This window comes from Hyla sarda, chromosome 1 (genome assembly GCF_029499605.1).
Source record: "Hyla sarda isolate aHylSar1 chromosome 1, aHylSar1.hap1, whole genome shotgun sequence".
Classification (NCBI taxonomy): Eukaryota; Metazoa; Chordata; class Amphibia; order Anura; family Hylidae; genus Hyla; species Hyla sarda.
Genome location: NC_079189.1, coordinates 1,599,963 through 1,609,536, shown reverse-complemented (window position 1 = coordinate 1,609,536; position 9,574 = coordinate 1,599,963).

The window sequence follows — 9,574 nt, the reverse complement described above, 5'->3', positions numbered from 1 at the left end:
TTATATGTCAACAAAAGTTACATTTTATTTCCATCATTTACACTTTCAAAATAACAGAAAACAAAAAAAGGCGTCTGCAAAAGTTTGTGCACCCTGCAGAGTTAATATCTTGTACTGCCCCCTTTGGCAAGTATCATAGCTTGTAAATGCTTTTTGTAGCCAGCCAAGAGTCTTTCAATTCTTGTTTGAGGTATCTTTGCCCATTCTTCCTTGCAAAAGTCTTCCAGTTCTTTGAGATTTCTGGGCTGTCTGTCACGCAATGCTCTTTTAAGGTCTACCCATAGATTTTCAATTATGTTGAGGTCAGGAGATTGTGAAGGCCATGGCAAAACCTTCAGTTTACGCCTCTTGATGTAATACCCCGTGGATTTCGAGGTGTGTTTAGGATCATTATCCATTTGTAGAAGCCATCCTCTCTTTAACTTCAACTTTTTCACAGATGACATCAAGTTAGCATCCAAAATTTGCTGAAATTTTATTGAATCCATTTTTCCTTCTACTCGTGAGATGTTCCCTGCGCCACTGGATGCAATACAACCCCAAAGCATGATTGATCCACCCCCATGCTTAACAGTTGGACAGAGGTTCTTTTCATTAAATTCTGTTCCCCTTCTTCTCCAAACGTACCTTTGCTCATTCCGGCCATAAAGTTCAATTTTAACCTCATTTGTCCACAGAACTTGTTTCCAAAATGTATCAGGCTTGTCTATATGTTCATTTGCAAAGTTCAAACACTGATTTTTGTGGTGAGGACGTAGAAGAGGTTTTCTTCTGATGACTCTTCCATGAAGACCATATTTGTATAAGTATCTCTTTATAATGGAATAGTGAACCACAACTCCAGTGTCTGCCAGATCTTTCTGGAGGGATTGTGCAGTCAAACGTGGGTTATGAATTGTTTTTCTCACAATCCTGCGAGCTGTTCTGTCTGATATTTTTCTTGGTCTTCCAGATCTTGCTTTAAGTGCCACTGTTCCTAGTGTGTAGACCCAGGATTCCGAGCGCTTCAGTGTGCAGAATGCAGACACTCTCATTGTTAGCTGTCACTTTCTCCAGGCTGAAAAAGTTGAGTTTATTTCCGTCACTATTGTGTTTTTCTTTCATATGTTTTTTTTTTTTTTTTTTTCAATTTCAAAAAGTTTATTAACAAAAAAGAAAAGCCAATACAAGAACAAACAGCATCCGCATCAAACAGGGAGGTAAGTTAACACACAGCGTGAGTGGTTATTAGAAAAGGGTGCACCATGTACGGACACTTACGTATAATAACTGGTCTAAGCAGGGCAACAAGAAAGAACTGACCTCTGTCCAGTAGGACATAAATTGTACATAAAGGGCATTTAGCGAGGTCAAGAGAGCTGAGTCCAGTATATAAACTGCCTAACCAAAACGCATAGGTTTCACTATTTAAAAAAAAAGGGGGGGTACGCAAACACCACAAGAACTACAGGACACATTAGGGAAACAGTGAGGGGGATGGGGACAAAAAAAGCTAGTTAGAAAGTAAGAGAGGGAGAAAGGAAAAAATAATAAAAAAGGGGGGAGTGGAGGAGGGGAGCTGAGGATAGAAGAGGGTCAGAGGAGAGTACGTAGAAATCCATCAGGGCTAATGGAAGGTGTTGCCAACTCACTGTGGGAGAGGGGGATGGCTCTATACTCAGGGGTTCTTTCATATGTTCTATGAGTCTTGCTGATCCTAAACCCGTTGTTAGGGAGCGCTTATGCTCCCTAAAACGGTAAAAAAGACACCTCTTAGTCGATCCGATGTCATAAAAGTCCCTACACGAAGTGACCTAGTTATAAAAAGGGCCGACAAAGCAGGGAGTGTGATGGTAATATTGAGGCAACTTAATAACATCGATGTATATGTACCCTTAGGGTCAGATCCCACTGCCAAAATTGTGTACAAATTAAGGACATTTCTTCACAACAACGTAGAAAGAGGCATCCTAAACAAGAAAAAGGCAGAAAAATTATTACCCAACAGGATCAAGAAACCGCAATGGGAAACCGATAGTGGCAGGCATTGGCTCACCACTGGAGTACTTATCGAAGTACTTAGATTGGCTACTGAAACCCCTCCTATTAAACCTCCCATCGTATCTAAAGGATACAGATAACTTTTTGCAACTGCTGGAGGGTGTGCAGTGGGAAGAAGGCTATAGTCTAGGTATCTTCGATGTAGAAAGTCTCTACTTGCGGATACCTCAAAAGTTGAGGATCCAAGTAGTAGGAGACTTTCTAAGAAATGCAGAAACAAGTGACACGTTCGTAGAGTTTGTTTCAGGAGGGTTGGAACTTATTCTCGGTAATAATTGCTTTATCTTTCATCAAAAATTGTACAGACAAAAGTCTGGAACGGCGATGGGCATGCCTGTGGCATTGTCACGATTCGGCTGGCTGGAGGTGGATCCTCTGTGCCAGAGAGGGATTGGCGTGGACTGTGTTGGTGGACCGGTTCTAAGTTGCTACTGGTATTCACCAGAGCCTGCCGCAAAGCGGGATGGTCTTGCAGCGGCGGTAGCAACCAGATCGTATCCACCAGCAACGGCTCAACCTCTCTGACTGCTGAAGATAGGCACGGTACAAGGGAGTAGACAAGAGCAAGGTCGGACGTAGCAGAAGGTCAGGGCAGGCAGCAAGGATCGTAGTCAGGGGCAACGGCAGGAGGTCTGGAACACAGGCTAGGAACACACAAGGGAACGCTTTCACTGGCACAATGGCAACAAGATCCGGCGAGGGAGTGCAGGGGAAGTGAGGTATAAGTAGGGAGTGCACAGGTGATAACACTGATTAGGCCTGCTGCGCCAATCAGTGGCGCAGTGGCCCTTTAAATTGCAGAGACCCGGCGCGCGCGCCCTAAGGAGCGGGGCCGCGCGCGCCGGGACAAGACAGACGGGGAACGGGTCAGGTACGGGAGCCGGGACGCGCATCGCGAGCGGGCGCCTCCCGCGTCGCGAATCGCATCCCGGCTGGGAGAGATATTGCAGCGCACCCGGTCAGCAGGTCTGACCGGGGCGCTGCGAATGAGAGGATGCTGCGAGCGCTCCGGGGAGGAGCGGGGACCCGGAGCGCTCGGCGTAACAGTACCCCCCCCTTGGGTCTCCGCCTCTTCTTAGAGCCTGAGAACCTGAGGATAAGACTTTTGTCTAGGATGTTGTCCTCAGGTTCCCAAGATCTCTCCTCTGGGCCACAGTTCTCCCAATCCACCCAAAATTTTTTTTTACCTCTGACAATCTTGGAGGCTAGAATCTCCTTCACAGAGAAGACGTCAGACGAACCAGAAACAGGAGTAGGAGAAACAACTTTGCGAGAGAAGCGGTTAAGGATGAGTGGTTTAAGGAGAGAGACATGGAAGGCATTGGGAATACGGAGAGAAGGAGGAAGAAGAAGGAGTTTGTAAGAGACAGGGTTAATCTGGCACAAAATTTTAAAAGGACCAAGATAGCGTGGTCCCAGTTTGTAACTGGGGACACGAAAGCGGACATACTTAGCGAAGAGCCATACCTTGTCTCCGGGAGCAAAAATGGGGGGAGTTCTTTTTTTATCAGCAAATTTTTTCATCCGGGATGAAGCCTGTAAAAGAGAATTTTGGGTCTCTTTCCATATGGTGGAAAGATCACGAGTCACTTCATCCACAGCGGGCAAACCAGAGGGCAAGGGAGTAGGGAGGGGAGGAAGAGGGTGACGGCCGTACACCACGAAAAATGGGGATTTAGCAGAAGATTCGGAGACTCTGAAGTTGTATGAGAATTCGGCCCATGGTAGAAGATCTGCCCAGTCATCCTGGCGGGAGGAAACAAAATGCCGTCGATCAACGACCACCCAAACAACGGTGTTGCCACGGGATGAGGGCAAGTCCGTAATAAAGTCCATACCAATCTGTGACCAAGGCTGTTCAGGAACAGGCAGAGGATGAAGGAGACCAGCAGGCTTCTGGCGAGGAGTCTTATCCCGGGCACAGACAGTACAGGCCCGCACAAAATCAACAACATCAGTCTCCAGAGTCGGCCACCAATAAAATCGAGAGATGAGTTGAAAGGATTTTTTGATGCCCGCATGGCCTGCGAGGTGGGAGGAGTGTCCCCACTTGAGAATCCCGAGACGCTGGCGTGGAGAAACGAAGGTCTTCCCTGGAGGAGTTTGCCTGATGGAAGCTGGAGAAGTGGAGATCAGACAGTCCGGAGGAATGATGTGTTGCGGAGAGGCTTCTACTTCAGAGGCATCAGAAGAACGAGAGAGGGCATCGGCCCTAATGTTCTTGTCAGCAGGGCGAAAATGGATTTCAAAGTTAAAACGGGCAAAGAACAACGACCACCTAGCCTGGCGAGGGTTCAGTCATTGGGCAGACTGGAGATAGGAGAGATTCTTGTGGTCAGTGTATATAGTAACTGGATATTTTGATCCCTCCAGCAGGTGCCTCCATTCCTCAAGCGCCAATTTAATGGCCAGTAGTTCTCGATCACCAATGGAGTAGTTTCTCTCCGCCGGAGAGAAGGTCCTAGAAAAAAACCCACAAGTAACAGCATGCCCGGAAGAATTTTTTTGTAGAAGAACTGCTCCAGCTCCCACTGAGGAGGCATCTACCTCCAATAGGAAGGGTTTAGATGGGTCAGGTCTGGAGAGCACGGGAGCAGAAGAAAAGGCAGACTTGAGATGTTTAAATGCGTCTTCCGCTTGGGGAGACCAGGACTTAGGATTGGCATTTTTCTTGGTTAGAGCCACGATAGGGGCCACAATAGTGGAGAAGTGTGGAATGAATTGTCTGTAATAATTGGCAAACCCCAAAAAACGTTGGATAGCACGGAGTCCGGAGGGGTGTGGCCAATCTAACACGGCAGATAGTTTATCTGGGTCCATTTGTAGTCCCTGGCCAGAGACCAAGTATCCTAGGAAAGGAAGGGATTGACATTCAAAAAGACATTTTTCCATTTTGGCATAAAGTTGATTGTCCCGAAGTCTCTGAAGAACCATGCGGACATGCTGGTGGTGTTCTTCTAAGTTGGCAGAAAAAATCAGAATATCGTCCAGGTAAACCACAACACAGGTATATAGGAGATCACGAAAAATTTCATTAACAAAGTCTTGGAAGACGGCAGGGGCGTTGCACAGGCCAAAGGGCATGACCAGATACTCAAAGTGTCCATCTCTGGTGTTAAATGCAGTCTTCCATTCGTCCCCCTCCCTGATGCGGATGAGATTATAAGCACCTCTTAAGTCCAGCTTGGTAAAGATGTGGGCGCCTTGTAGACGATCAAAGAGTTCCGAGATAAGGGGTAAGGGGTAGCGGTTTTTTACCGTGATTTTATTAAGTCCGCGGTAATCAATGCAAGGGCGTAGGGAGCCATCTTTTTTGGACACAAAAAAAAATCCAGCTCCGGCAGGAGAGGAGGACTTGCGGATAAACCCCTTTTTTAAATTCTCCTGGATGTACTCCGACATGGCTTGGGTTTCTGGAGCAGACAGAGGATAGATTCTGCCCCGGGGTGGAGTAGTACCCGGGAGGAGGTCAATAGGACAGTCATAAGGCCTGTGAGAAGGCAAAGTCTCTGCTTGTTTTTTGCAAAAAACATCAGCATAGTCCAGATAGGCCTTAGGAAGACCAGATACCGGGGGAACCACAGGGTCACGACTGTGAGTACTGGGAACCAGTTTAAGACAGTCCTTGTGACAAGAAGTACCCCAGTTCTTGATTTCTCCTGTGGACCAATCAAGGGTTGGGCAATGGCGTTAAAGCCACGGTAATCCAAGAAGAATTTCTGAAGTGCAGTTAGATAGGACCAAAAATTCAATTTTTTCGTGATGGGGTCCGATGCACATTAGGAGAGGTTCCGTGCGGTAACGCACGGTACAGTCCAATCTTTCATTGTTAACAGAATTGATGTAGAGGGGTCTGGCGAGACTGGTCACCGGGATGTTGAACCTGTTGATGAGAGAGGCCAAAATAAAATTTCCTGCAGATCCGGAATCCAAGAAGGCCATAGCAGAGAAGGAGAAGGTAGAAGAAGATATCCGCACAGGCACAGTAAGGCGTGGAGAAGCAGAGTTCACATCAAGAGCTGTCTCACCTTTGTGCGGAGTCAGCGTACGTCTTTCCTGGCGGGGAGGACGGATAGGACAATTCTTCAAGAAATGTTTGGTACCGGCACAGTACAGGCAAAGATTCTCCATGCGGCGTCGTGTCCTCTCTTGAGGTGTCAAGCGAGATCAGTCAACTTGCATAGCCTCCACGGCGGGAGGCACAGGAACGGATTGCAGAGGACCAGAGGAGAGAGGAGCCGGGGAGATAAACCGCCTCATGCGAACAAAGTCCATATCCTGGCGGAGCTCCTGACGCCTTTCGGAAAAACGCATGTCAATGCGGGTGGCAAGATGAATAAGTTCATGCAGGTTAGCAGGAATTTCTCGTGCGGCCAGCACATCTTTGATGTTACTGGATAGGCCTTTTTTAAAGGTCGCGCAGAGGGCCTCATTATTCCAGGATAACTCGGAGGCAAGAGTACGGAATTGGATGGCGTACTCACCAACAGAAGAATTACCCTGGACCAGGTTCAGCAGGGCAGTCTCAGCAGAAGAGGCTCGGGCAGGTTCCTCAAAGGCACTTCGAATCTCCGTGAAGAAGGAGTGTACAGAGGCAGTGACAGGGTCATTGCGGTCCCAGAGCGGTGTGGCCCATGACAGAGCTTTCCCAGACAGAAGGCTGACTACGAAAGCCACCTTAGACCTTTCAGTAGGAAACTGTTCCGACATCATCTCCAAGTGCAGGGAACATTGCGAAAGGAAACCACGGCAAAACTTAGAGCCCCCATCAAATTTATCCGGCAAGGATAATCGAAGGCTGGAAGCGGCCACTTGCTGCGGAGGAGGTGCAGGAGCTGGCGGAGGAGAAGCTTGCTGGAGCTGTGGTAATAGCTGCTGTAGCATCACGGTCAGTTGAGATAGCTGGTGGCCTTGTTGCGCTATCTGTTGCGACTGCTGGGTGACCACCGTGGTGAGGTCGGCGACAACTGGCAGCGGGACTTCAGCGGGATCCATGGCCAGATCTACTGTCACGATTCGGCTGGCTGGAGGTGGATCCTCTGTGCTAGAGAGGGATTGGCGTGGACCGTGTTGGTGGACCGGTTCTAAGTTGCTACTGGTATTCACCAGAGCCTGCCGCAAAGCGGGATGGTCTTGCAGCGGCGGTAGCAACCAGGTCGTATCCACCAGCAACGGCTCAACCTCTCTGACTGCTGAAGATAGGCGCGATTCAAGGGAGTAGACAAGAGCAAGGTCGGACGTAGCAGAAGGTCAGGGCAGGCAGCAAGGATCGTAGTCAGGGGCAACGGCAGGAGGTCTGGAACACAGGCTAGGAACACACAAGGGAACGCTTTCACTGGCACAATGGCAACAAGATCCGGCGAGGGAGTGCAGGGGAAGTGAGGTATAAGTAGGGAGTGCACAGGTGATAACACTGATTAGGCCTGCTGCGCCAATCAGTGGTGCAGTGGCCCTTTAAATTGCAGAGACCCGGGGCCGCGCGCGCCGGGACAAGACAAACAGGGAACGGGTCAGGTACGGGAGCCGGGACGCGCATCGCGAGCGGGCGCCTCCCGCATTGCGAATCTCATCCCGGCTGGGAGAGATATTGCAGCGCACCTGGTCAGCAGGTCTGACCGGGGCGCTGCGAATGAGAGGATGCTGCGAGCGCTCCGGGGAGGAGCGGGGACTCGGAGCGCTCGGCGTAACAGGCATGCACATTCGCCAACTTGTATCTTGCCGCACTAAAACAAAAAATGATTTATAATTCCTCAAACTCATTCTTACTCCACATCAAGACATATATGTGGTTTGTGGATGATGTATTAATCGCGTTGAACGGGAGCTTTGAAAGGTTTGTCTTTACATTCCAAAATAACTCGATGTCCGATACCATCAAGAAAGCCATAATAAATAATTGGCATATTCTACATAGAGATCCAGGTCTGCAAGAAATCGCTCTAAAAAAAAAAAACATTTGATGTGAAATGTTTTGGTAACTTCTACATTTTGCTCAGATAATAAACCCTCAAAAAATTGGCTCAAAGAAAATGAATCAAAAGGTAATTTCAGATGCGTGACATGTATCCATTGCCCCAGCTGGTAAAAGGTGCCTATCTAAAATTGGGAAGCACAGATGTCATCATGAAGGACTTTATATGTTGTAGATCAGAGTGGGTAATTTACGCCATTCTGTGTCCTTGTAAATTTTACTACATCGGATCGACTAAGAGGTGTCTTTTTTCCCGTTTTAGGGAGCATAAGCGCTCCCTAATAACGGGTTTAGGATCAGTAAGACTCAGAGCATATGAAAGAAAAACACAATAGTGACAGAAATAAACTCATCTTTTTCGGCCTGGAGAAAGTGACAGCTGACAGACCGGAAAGGGAACGCACATGAGAGTGTCCGTGGATTCTGCGCACTGAAGCGCTCGGAATCCTGGGTCTAAATGACAGAAACGAGCTAACCGTATTTTTATGATTATGGTCCTGTATTATATTTGTTTTTAAATAGAGAATTTTTTTTCACATATTTCTTTATTTTTTGCACGAGTGAAAAATATTGGATTAACCCTCCTTCCGGATAGCGATCCTGGATTTCCTGTAAAAGACTTCCGGGAGCATCCAAACAGTGAGGCTAGAGGAAGCGGGAAGACCGAGAAACAAGGTTTGTTGCCGTCACTCCGCTCAGCCTCGGCTGTGCGGTTCATCCATCTTTCCATGCTGGTAGCCGGAGAAATTTAAGAAGAAAGGTCATTTCTATGGTGAGTGCATGAACCATTTTTTCTACTGTTTGTATATTATGGACATTGCACACCATACCCTCCACCCTGATTACCATTGTTTTTTACATGGCAATTTCATATCTATGATATGCTCAGCAGTGGTGCCACCCTGTCTTTCCTAGAAGAATAAAAAATATGCTGCTAATTTCATTACTACATACAACAATAGTACTACAACCATTAAAAAAAAACATTTTAAAAACCCAGTAGCATGTACTTCAGCAGGATACCCAGAGCTCCGCCATAAAACACAGCGTTATTCCCTATAGCGGGACTCTGTGAATATTATCATTATTCTTTGCCTTTTTTGCACATTAGTAGCACATTAGTTACAACCTACCGCTCTCTATTTCTGTAGGTTCGGGCAGCAATTCCTATCACCTATTATACAGCAGCACATCATGCCCCTGATATGCCAGGTTTGCATCTTTTAGTCATTATATGTATTTGTTTTAATCATCTTTTCTTGTATTTATATGGTAATTTCATATATATATATATATATATATATATATATATATATATATATATATTTCTTTCAGTCTCAGAAAGACACTAAGATACATATGCACTTTACCCTTTTTCTACCTCCTTATTCTTCTCAGGTACTTATCATTACTATACTGTATACCATATTTTTCACTGTATAAGACGCACTTTTTCTTCCCCAAAACTGGGGGGGGGGAAGTTGGTGCATCTTATATGGCAAATACACATTAAAAACCTGCCCTATCGCGGCGGTCCCTGCGGCCATCAACAGCCGGGACCCG